The sequence below is a fragment of the Pseudochaenichthys georgianus genome, chromosome 21 (genome assembly GCF_902827115.2).
Source record: "Pseudochaenichthys georgianus chromosome 21, fPseGeo1.2, whole genome shotgun sequence".
Classification (NCBI taxonomy): Eukaryota; Metazoa; Chordata; class Actinopteri; order Perciformes; family Channichthyidae; genus Pseudochaenichthys; species Pseudochaenichthys georgianus.
Genome location: NC_047523.1, coordinates 11,358,266 through 11,371,917, shown reverse-complemented (window position 1 = coordinate 11,371,917; position 13,652 = coordinate 11,358,266). Strand labels below are relative to the sequence as shown.

Genomic DNA, 13,652 nt, shown 5'->3' with positions numbered 1-13,652 from the left:
TACCAACACTGACAGACAGTGTAAAATCATTACTCAACTGTCCACAACAAGCCAGTAGAAACCTAATGTCTAAGTGCTTTTGTGATTACATGGACAACCATCCATCACTTGTGCAAAACACTTACAGTAAAAAAAACAGATCAAGGCAGTCATCTTGACACGTGAAGCCAACAATCCTCTGATCAAAAGCTGCTATTCTGAGGACTTTGTCCTTAGCCGTATGGTAGGTCTCCTGCAAATCTCCTGACTCAAGTATCAGATGTACAGTCATGTACCAAAACACTTATCATATCAGACCAAAGACAAATATGTTTCAGTGCCAGTTCCACACAACACAACTAGTAGGGCCGTAGGTATTGAGTATTTTACAGACTATTTCATTAAAACTGGATACAAATACTTATGGAATATGGTATAAATATACAAAAGGAAAAACTAGAATGAAAACGAATTTTAAGAAACACTTTTTTACATACAATAAGAATACTATCCATCAAAACTAGAAACACTGGGTTTCAAGGCTCTGGACTAACTAGACCCCACCATCCCAATTGTTTTAAACTGTCAGAAACTGTTTACTGTGTTAATTTGCTTGGATTAAAGAAAATCTTGGAGTTAATGTTGCAATATAGGTAATATAACCTGACTGGGAGTAAAACACATCGTAATGTAAGTTGATGCAATGTGTTAACGTGAGCAAGCATCACTGTGATGCAACAATAAGATAACAGCAAGTTACAATGCAGGATTTAACACGCATTTGTTGTTTGACCGTGGAATAGCGGCACCATAAACAAGCCTCGAAGTTCTTGTGTGGTTTAACATGTCTAAACCGGGTCACTCGACTATGTTAAGGAATTGTTTTTGCCTTAATATAAACAAATGACCAATACATGTTCAACCTTTTCAAGTCATACAAGCTTCCCCAGATAGCATTAAAGAAACCAAAGCTGCCACACCCTGTCACTCAGCAAATACCTGGCATCCCTATGTGGTTTTAAGGCTGCGGTCCACCACCACAAATGCATGTCCAAATAAAAGCTATCTAAACAAGTAGCAACTTCCCTGAACTTCTTACTCCATCAAACAGCTGCTGACATGACGACAAATACCACGTGAATTTCAGGTTTTGTAGGTTGAAGCCACGAAGCTGTCTCTTATCGAAGATGCTGTATATCAAAGGTTAATCTAATAGTGTTCATCTATTTAATTAATAACCAACTATTCTTTTATAGATTAATTAGTAAGAAGAAGTCTCGGATCTCAGCTTCTTAAATTTGAATATTTTCTGGTCTCTTTGCTCTTCTATGACAGTAAACTATCTTAAGGTGGTTGGCAAAACCAGACATTTATTATTGTGTTATTCAAGTTCGTCATTTTTCACCATTGTCGGACATTTTTCAGACCAAAAAACCTACCAATACATCGAGCAAATAACTGACAGAATTAGGAAAATCAAATAAATATACAGCATAGTTGCAGCATTGCAGTTCGTAGTGCTGACTTCCAAGTATGTAGGAGCCACAAGGCAAAACAGAGTGGGACCCTCACAGCGAGGCACAGGTGTGTGGCTGATTCTCAGTGGCATAGAAGCATATGTTCCACACAGTGTAAAATACTGCAAGGCTACGCCACACACAGACAACAGAACAATCCGCTGCAGAGTAACACTGAAGAAATAACACCTTGGCAAGACACAAACATTGATGCTTACCTCTCGTCACAAATATGGCAAAATAAGACAGGAGCTCAAGCAACAGCCAAGTGTTCACAGCAGCACTAACATGAGGAGCAGGTTGAGTGTTTTGGGGCCTTTGAATCCAAAGACTTAACTAATTTGTACAGGGAGGAGGCACAGGGAGGGTGGGTGGGTGTGTTCGTGTGTATTTGAGCATTCAGGGAGTTGTGTCAGGAATCAACCACCTGACCAGACTCGGGGGGGGGGTGTGTGTGTGTGTGTGTGTGTGTGTGTGTGTGTGTGTGTGTGTGTGTGTGTGTGTGTGTGTGTGTGTGTGTGTGTGTGTGTGTGTGTGTGTGTGTGTGTGTAGCAATAAGTGTACTATTGGTAAAACTGCTCATTTTACTTTTTGGCCTTGTAAATCAGTAACTTGACATGTGTGCAATATATCCAAACGCCTGACCTCCTAGTTGGCTTGGACAATGGATGTAAAACCATCTTAGATTGGTTTGCATAAACATTTTAAATACATATTTTTCTTCTCGCCTGAAGGACTATTTTTTTGTGCGAGTTCCTGAGCGTTGGATATATCTAAACCCGCCAAATATATCAGCGCACAGACAGAAATGTGCATATATTCATGGACGGGAGGCTTGTGCACATGTAGGTGTAGTTTGGTGGAGATAACAATATCCAATGCTTGTTGGCCTTTAAGGTAAGATGAACTGCATCTCTAATTTGGGACTGATTTGTAATGGACACTGGCATTGAACCAAGAGACTAATGTCTGCAGAGACCATTTAGCGTGACAAAAGATATAGTTAAACTGTTGAATGAGTCCGGTACAATCTCAGGCTTTCTACGATTTTCCATTACTTGTCTCCCCATTTTTATCAGAATTATAGGTACTTTTGAGACTAGAATATGATGTTATCTTGTGACCACTGAAGTATAAGGGCAGAGAAACAAAGCTCAGCTGACAACACAAGATTCTAATCAGCAAAAATATCCCACACTGGTTAAGATAGAGGCTGTTAAAAAAAATCAGTCACCAACGAAGAACACCATGCTAACTCTAAAGGTCATTTGGTGTTGATAAGTCACATTACTGGTTAGGAGTTCATTGGAAGTTTCAATTATTGTCAATATGACACCATTCTATTGACACTTTGTCCTCAGTAAACAGGTCATTTGGACTGTATACAATCAAGTTTTAACAAACTCCAAGGTAGGAAATGACCAAGGCAATCCTGTGTTAACTGAGTCTTCTTTCTTTGTATGCCATGTATTTTTATGCTGCTGCTACAACACAAACATTTCCCAAATTGGGATCAATAAAGTTTCATCTTATCTTATCTTATCGAGAGTAATCCAACTATAAGCAAGCAAAGCAAACCTATACATTGGGAAATATATGATGAAAGAATAACGCAAATTAATCGAAGGCGTGTGGCGCAGTGGGTTAGTGATCGGATCAGGGGGATCAGGGGATCACAGGTTCAAACCCCACTGTAGTCACCATGTCGTTGTGTCCCTGGGCAAGACACTTCACCCCAAATTGCTCCTGTGTGGATTGTCCACAGTATTGAGTATGTAAGTCGCTTTGGATAAAAGCTTCTAACAAGTAACATGTAATGTAATGTCATCAAATTACCAAGTTTGACCACAACTTTCTCCCGTCATTCAAGCACAGATTCTTTGCATAAATTGCATTGAAAGTAACGGAATTGGCATAAGCAACATGTATTGCACTAACTGGAGACCACTTGAAATCAGTAAGTAGTAATAACAGAAGGTGGAAAATATTTTCATAGTTTTGGTGATTTCAGAATTGTTAGCATGAAGCATGAGACAATTCTCCTACAATAAAATCAATCGCTGTGATCACCCTCTGTACAATATGCGCTACACAGGACTCACGCTCATATGGTAGTTTTGCTGCCGCTATCATATGGCGAGCACTATCTCTGTTCCTACAGCGGTGATCTTGTCCGCTATCACCCACTCAAGGGGAGGATAGTGCCTGATTCAACTAAATGCCTTTCCTACGTTTTCCTTACCAATTTATATCACAGATAATCATTGCATTTACATTTTTTTAATCGATTAAAACCACAAAAATATAAACAAGCTTTGGTTTCCTGTCATGTTACAGTAAGCTTACTTTAGATGTTTAGTTGGCAAAGCAAAGATCATAACACAATTTCAGCAACAGCAATGAGTGCCATTGTGTGTATTTGATATGAAAAGACTAATATGGTTACAGGTCCCATCAGTGAGGGTTTGCTCATCCGTGGCTCTCAATCGTACAAATATAGGCCTACGTGGTGGGATTTACCGGTCAAGAACATTGGAGGCTGTCAACTACATTACAAAGGCAACACTTATTCATGCAGCACTGCAAGCGTTTTAAAATACACAATGACACACAATTGAGAGCTCTGAATAATATCCGTAGGCTATACTTTCAAGCTGTATGCAATCATAAAGCGGTGCTAGTATGTTGCAAATATGATTTGGTAATGCCGCTCAACACTTAAAGGCCAGTTTACTAGTCATGTCAACAACTGTTTAGCCTGTGGATACGGTTGTATAATGTCTACTGTGGCTCAGTTAGGTAGGAACAAATAACCCTGATGATGGCCTCTGGTCCCACATGTGTTGAGTATGCTCTGAATAATACTCTAAACATAAATAAGGTGATGTGTTCACCCGTAAATGAGGCCTGCATTGCTCATTGGCGAATTTAAAAAGGAACATATGTACATAATACTACTATTTTAATCAATATAGAGAATCTGTCAGCATTGACACTTTATTGGAACAAACCTTCTCTAATCCTGAGGGAAAAACGTTTCCTGAGGCTAAAGTTAGCAACAGGATGTTCCGTACTGAAAATGTACACTCTCCGGCACCAACATTAAATAATGATGTGCACTCTTTGCTTGATTGAATCATTGTAATTTCAACCAGTACATTGGTCATTTTGAAGTTTGGTTAGCTGTCTTATATTTTTAACTTAATTATAACTGATAAGATAGGTTGCATAATGGCATTATACAATACTTGATAAAGATTGCTAACTGAGGAAGCAAACTATTACTTAACGCAGGTTTTCAATGGTTTTACGTGGTTTTCAATAAAACCACTTAAACTGCATCTTCTTCCATCCAACTGTTCTATAGTTTTCAAACAAATGTCCGTAGTAGATAAAAATTAAAATGTACATTAGTACCAGAAGCTCATATAAGTCGACATTTAAAAAACAAATGTGTGAATTAATGAGTCATAAGCGGAAGCCTCTATCTGTACACTGAAGACTGTACACAGGGGAGTTGCATACAAACGGTTGCACATAACTTCTCCAATTCTGACAGTTTGTAAAAATCAACAAGGGTGACATGAACATTCCAAAACCCTTAAAAACAAGCAAAATCACTGATCTTCTAAACACAAAGTCTTTAAAAAAAAAAGCATTGAATTTGCGAGGTCACAGGCAACTTAAAATGCGTTAGCAGTGGTAAAACGCTACGTAATTCTTGGATTTTAGGACTCATTCCTGCACCACTCTATACTATACGTACAATATTGCAGAGTAAGACACAATGACTGGTTTAGGAAGACACAATGAGACTGTGTTGAATTAAATATTTTACACAAGAAATTGATGGCTGCATTTGCAAAGATGTGAATAAAATGCAAGTCAAAAAAAGTATGCCTATAAGTTGTTGAACACTTTAACATCAGTATTAGTGTTATTTAATAGCATACATTTGAATTGAAATATTCACACAGGCACAATAAGCATTGCATTATGTGTCAAAGAGGTTAAGAAGACTTGTCAAATATGTATAAGACCAAAAGTAGTCACTACAACTAGGATGTGTTCGACTAATTAGAGCAGTTCAATGTAATTCCGAAAGCAATTCAGTCTTATACGTGTGCTTTAATACTAAATGAGCCGGGCTGCTAATGAACCCCAGCAGCATGGATACCGCCCATCAGCTACCACTGCTTTGCGGAGGGGGCTTGAACACTGCACGTGGTGCGCGTAATGCAACACCGAGCACTACTCTTCTTCGTCATTGAAACGTGCCTACAAAAACCACAGCCTTTAAACCAAAACAAATATTAAAACGCCAGCACATATCTTGTCGCAAATATCCAAAGAGAGAGCCCTGAAAGCTGCCCGGGGATACGGAAGTTCATAGCAGGATCGTTTGTGTTGTTAGTCGCCCCTTTCGGACAGGCTAACGCTAAGCTAGCCTATAGATAGGAGGGTAACAATTCAGCCAGCTAACGTTAGCTAGCAGACACTCACAGGGAATTAGCTCACAGCATACAAAGAGCAACAATGACACATGCTGTCTGGTATTCCGCAACTTATGTTAACAATAGTGGTTTAATACATCGACACGTTGTGGCAAACGCTACCCGGGTCCATGTTGTGGGAGTGAATGACAACAAATGGGTTTTTTATATAGTTACCTCACTCGAGTGCCGTGTGCATCTCCTCTCCGCTCGGTACCAAAAAAGAGCCCGGCTTACGTCAAAGAACGGACGCCATTCACCAACGGCTCTTGCGAAAACTCCGTAAAGTCTGGGCAATGGGCGAACCTTCTGTCTGCGCTATTTGCGCAGGGCTTTGAGGAATGCACTGACGCTTCTTTCCGCCACATTTGAGTCTGGGCTGTCATATGACTGGCTGAGGAAATGATGTCCGACAGGATGAGTAAACTCCACATCCGCGTCAACCGCCAACAACAGCCATAACCGATGTGTTTGGCTTAACAGCACACCATCTACAGTCGGATGATGTCATTACTCTGACACTGTTGTTTGGGCGTTGTGCAGTGAAAAAGTTCACCACAAGTTACAATAATTATTTAAATTATACATATTTCTCAAATACTAGTTTATAGTCTTGGCAAAGTAACAACTTACTACTACCAATAATACTATTAACGTTTATTCATACACCACTTTTAAAAACAAAATGTAAAAGTAACAGTGATTAACAGTTAAAAACACAATGTTTAAGGGCCAAACAAAGTCAAATATGGCAATTACAACAATAGAACTGACAAACTAGAAAGCAAAAATATTAAAACGATAGAAATCAATTGTAAATGCAGGGTTTCCCACACATAGACTATACTTGGGCGGGCCGCCCACGTATATTAACGGCCGCCCAAGTATATTTTGCGATCCATTTAGTTTTGTTTTTTTTAAATACGTTTTTTTTGTATTATTCTTCCGTGACCACGACACCATGTGCGATCGATTAACTTGTGGGAAATTATCCCTCGCTCTACGCCTCCTGTACCCAGTCCCGGACTGGCCATCGGGAGGACCGGGGGATTTCCCGATGGCCTGGCCTGTTAAGTAGCCTGCCTCACACAGGGTGGCTGTCTACATGATGTGGCCTGCAGACATGGCCACTGTCATACAGATCATAAATCAAAGCCCTTGATTGGTCTCTGTGTGTCATTCAAGCTCAGGATAACCTCAGATCAGGTGAGGTAAAGGACTGTGTTTAGATTGTTAACTTAGTCTAAGTTCTCAGTGGGTCTCAAACGGTTTGGTCACCATTTATGTAAAAACATATTTCCATTTGAGAGGGTAGTGATTAGTAAAATATGCATGAATAAAAAAAAAAGAAGTGAACTACAGTAGGTGAAAAAAGGTAAGATACACTTTTAAAATTTGTTGAGAGCTAAAACTAGTCTTTGCTGCTGCCTCAAAGAGGAGCAGGAGGAGAGGAGGGAGACAGGAGATGCTGATTCAGGAGCACAGACACACTCACAACTATAAATGAACCAAAAATAAATAAATAAACAAGTTTCAGTGTTTTTTCATATTGGAAATGGTATGTTATTGGTTATGGCCATGATTTTATGATTATTAAAATGTATACAGTTCTGTTTCATATAGGTGTTTCCATAGATCTAGTCTCTTTATTTCCCCCTCATAATGCACCAGATTGATGCATTTAACTCCAAAACTTAAAAAAAATCTTAACAGGGGAGCATGCCCCCGGACCCCCCTCGAGGATTTGATGTCCACCAGTCTATGGTCCACCCCCACTTTTTTAAATAGTAACCCATGTCCAAATGTTTATTTGTGGGTAGTAGATTTAAACTTTAGGGCTATCACTATGGACCCTGCCTGTACCTGTTCGCTCTGCCATCGCGTGAAGGGTCTGCTAACAAGCGACCAACAGAAAGGTTACCACCACCCCCACAAGTATATTTCAGACCCGTGGGAAACACTGTGCTGTATGAATGTAAATGTCTTTAAGTAAGAACCAAATGTAATGCGGATTTTTTTTGGAAAAATACATTCTAAATCCATCACATGAGGTTTGCAGAAATGAATTAAATGTGTGAGTTGAAAGTGACCAGCTGAATCTGACTTTCAGTGGGCAGGTTCCTTATTCCCTTACCAAAGATTTAACCAAACACACACTTAACATCTTGTTTTGCAACCCGTGGATCCACATTTACTACTTAAGCCCATAGTGTTATCAATAATACAATCTATTAAAACATGAGGAAATGGTAAGTATTTTGGTTTTTAAAGTTGGTCACAATAAACATCGTCAATAGTATTTTTTATGATCAATTCATGTGACCAAGCTATTATTATTGATAGTTATTTATCTAATGGCTGATTGCAGTTGTATTACTCTAGGAAATAAATGCAAGTCATGACCGGCTGGTATGTATACGGCACATGACTGCCACGGATGACAGAGATAAGACTGTCTTGTGTGTTGAGTTGGAGAATGTGGAGGCTTGAATCACCTTGGGAAATTATAAATTACACCAAGTAGGCCTTTAAGGCTGATTGTGATTATTTATTTATTTTGAAATACAAAAGATGTAAGATTATATAATTAGTTAGTTGAATTCCTAAATAGAGAATTTATTTTGTAACAGGAAACAGTATATTGATAATAAATGCAATATAGTGCCCGTTTCAATCATGAAAACACTGTTATTTGGGAATTTGGAATTAAAGGTGGGGTAGGTAAGTTTGAGAAACCGGCTCGAGATCGCTAGAATTTGAAAATACAAAACCGGAGAAAATCTGCCACTTCCTTATAGAGCCCCTCCTCCAACACACACGAACGCGCACATGACCAATGAGGGCACGAGATAAGTTTGTGCCCCGATGGAAGGCTGACAGGCAGGTAGGCCATCCAATCCGTTTAGCCGGCCCGGCTAAACGGATTGGATGTACTTTTTACAGTATTACGGCTTCTACAGATGACATTTTTTTGAGGATTTGTTGTCAAAGCACTTAAGATATTCATTGCTATCGGGATGTTAAGAGCATTCCATGGAATATAACAAAAAGTGTATCTCGAGCCAGTTTCTGAAATCTACCTATCCCACCTTTAACTTTGAATAAATATTTATTCCTGTTTTTGGTTTCAAATTGCAACATTTTGACAACGACCAACAATTCTGTCCTCCATAACTAAAGAAAGTGAGAACAGTCAACATTTGTATATGGTTGGAGGCTGAAAACATTGCACAGGTATCAATACATAACAAATGTAATTTGTGATTGTTGATCTGTGTGTGAACAGCGGCCACTGTGGTCCCAGATGGAATTACAGCATAAAGACAATCCATTTCAGATTATTTCCAAGTAACAATAATAATAATGCATACTAAAGACATACTAAATAATCTCTACATTCAGAGACAGAAGCTTTATGACCACTGTTTTGGGTTTAGTAAAACATTTTCATGTATCTTTTAATGGGGACTACAAAAGTTACAGAATTCTATAATCACAAGTCTTTTCCATTTTTTATCATAAACGGATCCCAATCTCCCAACAACAAGAACGACAAAACATTGCCTTTGTAACATTTAACAATAGTGTTTTATATTTGGTATTTACAGTATATTTTGTGGTGTGTTTTATAGCTGTACAATGAGATGCTAAAAGATGCAAACAGTGTGTAGAGAAAGTTCGTCAAAATGACTGAGTAATGTCCCTTGTGTTACAATCATTTTGGATATTTGAACAGTAATTAACATAGCTGCACAAAACATCATATAATGGCTGTTATGAGTAGTATACGTGTTTATCACTCAAGGGTTCACTATCTTTCGGCTGACTTCTTTGACCTTTCTGCCTGGACTAATACTTCCACTGGACTTTTTATACAGCATTTCCAAGCAATCAATAATTGAATATGCAGTGCTCCAAGAAATCCATCAGGTTTGGAAATGTCATGTCTTACGCGGTATGGTGGAGAAAGGGCTGTGGACCATTGACCTTCACTGTCTGTGTGTAGGTGGCTGTGTGTGTGTGCAGGGGAGTGTGTGGCACTTCCTCCACACAGCTCATTTCTGTCGGCCCGGCACCAGCTGGGTCCACTGCCCGGCTCCTCCCCGCTCCATGTTCCCCCCTCTCACGTCGGCCGTCCCTCCTGATCGCAGGGAGATTAATATCAAGTGATTGGCAGCCGTGTTCTCACTTAGCACTCCAGTCATGGTGCCCTGGGGCCTCCGCCAGTCGTAAAGCAATGGTGGAAGTGCCATTTTGGCTCGTACTGTCATTTAGCCAGTACCCAGCCCCAGCAGACGGAGGATGAAAAGTACCAACGACTGCATTGAATTATGAGCTCGACTCAGCCCCGGCCATATATACACCCCGGCACAGTGAGCTATTTCCTGCTGAAATGCCTCTTGCTGCAGATTACTGAGGTAATAGTTTCTGCGCTGCAACTAGAGTGGTTATGGTCCGCGGGCAATTTACCTGACGCAGCTTTTGCCCACGACTGGCGTGAAAGGCGAGGCATTGACTCCGGCTGGAATTGCCCTTTTTATCACACAGTAGGTAAAAGGGGCAGGTGATACTTAATGAGGACAACTGTTCACACCTGCCTGAAGCCATTGGCTTGAACAGCTATCTAGTGCATCATAACAGACACTGGTGATATGCATACAAGTCATATACCCTATTATAAACCTGCATACCACATGGTGGAAATAACCATTGGCCTGCATCTCATCTGTATGCAGGGGGAGTGGATAATAAAGGCTTCAGAAGGCTACACTTCCCAAATGTATTGATTCCTATATTATTGTGCGCCAGGCTACACCATGTAAAGATCAGGCAAAGACTATGGGCAGTCACTACAATTACCAATGTTCCCTTTAAGGCTGCGGCCACACGAGGACGAAAACGGCTAAGCGCATAGGATTAACGCAAACGCAATCGAAAACAAGCTTCCGTCCACACGCAATAGTTATCCGGATAGTGTCTGTCCACACGAGACCACTCCGTTTAGCTCCAACCGCTGGAGAAGCTGCAGTACATATGCAGGAGCCTGTACATGGCGCTGTAACTTCCTCCACAAAAGCAGCGAAGAAGCATGGTTGTCATGGTTGCCCTTCTGTTTATTCTCCGCGGTGGGGGCCGAGGCAACCGGGCAGAGTTTTTCGCCAGTCAACGTGTATTAAAGTTGAAATCTTCCGGACAAAATTATAAAAGTGCCGGTCAAAGGTCTTCTTTGTTATTTATTGAGCTTTAAAACAAATGAATAACGACTCTATATAATATAATAATAAAATACACGGAGCCTCTCTTTTTCCTCCCTCTCTTCGGACAGGGTCAGTGTCTGTCTCATGCAGCAGCTGATCCAGTAATGAGTGACCCGGCCGACAGTAAAAATAAACATATTTATAACTAGTTTAGGGAGTTTGAGAGGTAATTAAAATAGCTAAGGGTGATGATCTGACTTGAAGAGTGTGTTTTGCTGCAGCGGGAGGAGCTGCAGGTGAGCAGAGCTGCGTGTCTCCGTCCTGTCAGATTAGACTTCACTCGCGTTTAGGTCCATATCGAGAGAAAGATAAATAATCTGAATTCAGGGTGCAGTTTACTTTGACGCGGGGGTGAACAGCAGAGGTGGGGAGAGGCGGGGCTATTGCCTCATCATTATTGCTGTAGATGTTGCACAAACAACTGTAGCATGGTCAATAGCGTCCGGAGCACGATAGCAACTCTGCGATCTGCCATTGTTCGCCATTGTTGTTGCGAAACACTTCAGCAATGGCGCGGGGTAAGCGGAGGTGAGCAGAAGAGGTGGGGAGAGGCGGGGCTATTGCGCAATCACTATCAGTGATCTGAAAATGTTCGGATAGGGCGTACACACGGAGCCGTTTGACCCCCCAGAGAGTTGCGTATGCCTTTCTATCCACCTTGGGACCCGTTATCGTTTCCTCAGTCGTTTAGTGCCGTATTCGGTCGTCCTCGTGTGGCCGAACGGTCTATATGACACTAAACAGTAACGCAAACGACCAAATTCGTCCTCGTGTGGCCGCAGCCTAAGTCTCATATGCAGGCTACTGCTAAGTTTATGTATATAAGGAACAGACACAGTTAGAGGCGCAACCATGTTTATTCCTATGAACGTTTTTTAGTGACACATTTAGTCAAAAATATTCCAGTTATCTTCCACATCCATTGGGCCGATAGAGCATAAAGGGAAAATAACTCTGATTTCAACTACAGTATAAGCGCATTTTATATCTTTCAGGACCTAAAGATTTTGAAGAAGGGCTGCGTTCAGACTGAGAAATTGGATTAAATCAAAAAACATTATGCTGATTTACGGTTATCTCTTTCTTATCTAAGTCCATGGGAAATGTCTTTTTGGGCCCGAAGACGTAACGGACTGACACGGAAATTGTTGTACCACCTTTTGGCCACCATAACTATTTTCTTTAACCCTTATGTTGTGTTCGGGTCTCCCGTGACCCGTTTCAAGTTAAAATTATATAACTATGCTCTAGTTTTTTTTATCGGAACAAGGCTTCATGATATCCTCCACAACAGCTATATAAACACTACAACACTGATTTTGACAATTTTAGCCAAGTCTGAAGGCCACAAAAAAAGTGTCTAATTTGGTGTTCGGGTCTGGGAAGACCTGCAGAATTGTTGTGGGTGACTTATGGAAGCAAGCAAGAGACAGAATGATTTTAATTTTACCAGACACCAAATATTATAGCATTGAAAATAACTACTTTGAAAATCATGTATCTGAATTTTTTTGCTCCGAATTTTTAATGTGAAATACAAATCTGAAATATCTTGATACGATATTTCAAAAGCTGAATTTCAATGTATTTAATTCAGTGCATCATCCGGGCTACCCAGACAGGATAAGCAATTGAGCTTGAATGCAATCGTACCAACTTCTGGCCCATCAGAGCCAAGCGGCGAACTCCGGGGCAGTGCCGGGAAGCCCAATGCTGCAAACTGTAGGCGATGGATGCAAATGGAGCAATAACCCTTTGTTAAAATGTCCAACTTAACATCAGACATAAACATGTTTCTTGCCTGGATCCAAAAAAACTAGATTCCCCCTTCATGACATGTCTCTCTGCTAGCTCCGTTAGCTCCATTAGCTCTGTAATGCTACAGGGGCTCAGCTCACCCGGAGAACACTACTTGAACTCGGCCGTGTTTGTTGTGTTGGTTCCTGATGGACTATTCGTCATGCAAATATAGGACTTATCTGCTGTTAGAACAGATCGTCCATGAATGCAATTTCTTCGGTAAGTCAACCCCGCATACCTTATGTTATGTTACTGGTGTTTTTATTAAAGGGGACCTATCATGCACAATGCACTTTTTGATGTCTTTTATGCATAAATATGTGTCCCCTATGTGTCAGGGAACCCACGCAGCGTCAGAAAATAAAACCCTCTCTTTTCCTCCGTACCCAAATCTCTAAAAACGGGGCTACAACGGAGCTGATCCAGATTTGACATCCGCTATGACGTTATTTACGTCATAGTGGATGGCACCCACGTGGTGGACCCACGGCCCTATCAGAAAGTTGCTATCAGAAACTATGCCCGACTTGTTTTGGATGTAATATGGCCTTTGTTTACATTAGCAAGCATAGCTAACACTCAGAGCTAACCTGTACTGTAGAGCA

General features: G+C 40.7%; 1 protein-coding gene across 4 annotated transcripts in view; it reads right to left on the bottom strand.

The window, feature by feature from the left end:
- The window catches only part of slc39a10 (solute carrier family 39 member 10), a 39,212-nt gene extending 33,020 nt beyond the window's left edge, over nucleotides 1-6,192 (bottom strand). For 2 of the 4 annotated variants that reach the window (XM_034109886.2, XM_034109887.2), the window contains exon 1: nucleotides 1,715-1,738. The gene's annotated coding sequence lies outside the window, so the exon portion shown is untranslated. Of the gene's footprint in view, nucleotides 1-1,714; nucleotides 1,801-6,166 lie in introns of those variants that run through there. The other 2 variants (XM_034109890.1, XM_034109888.1) reach the window with 2 other exon arrangements.
- Nucleotides 6,193-13,652: the final 7,460 nt, after the last annotated feature.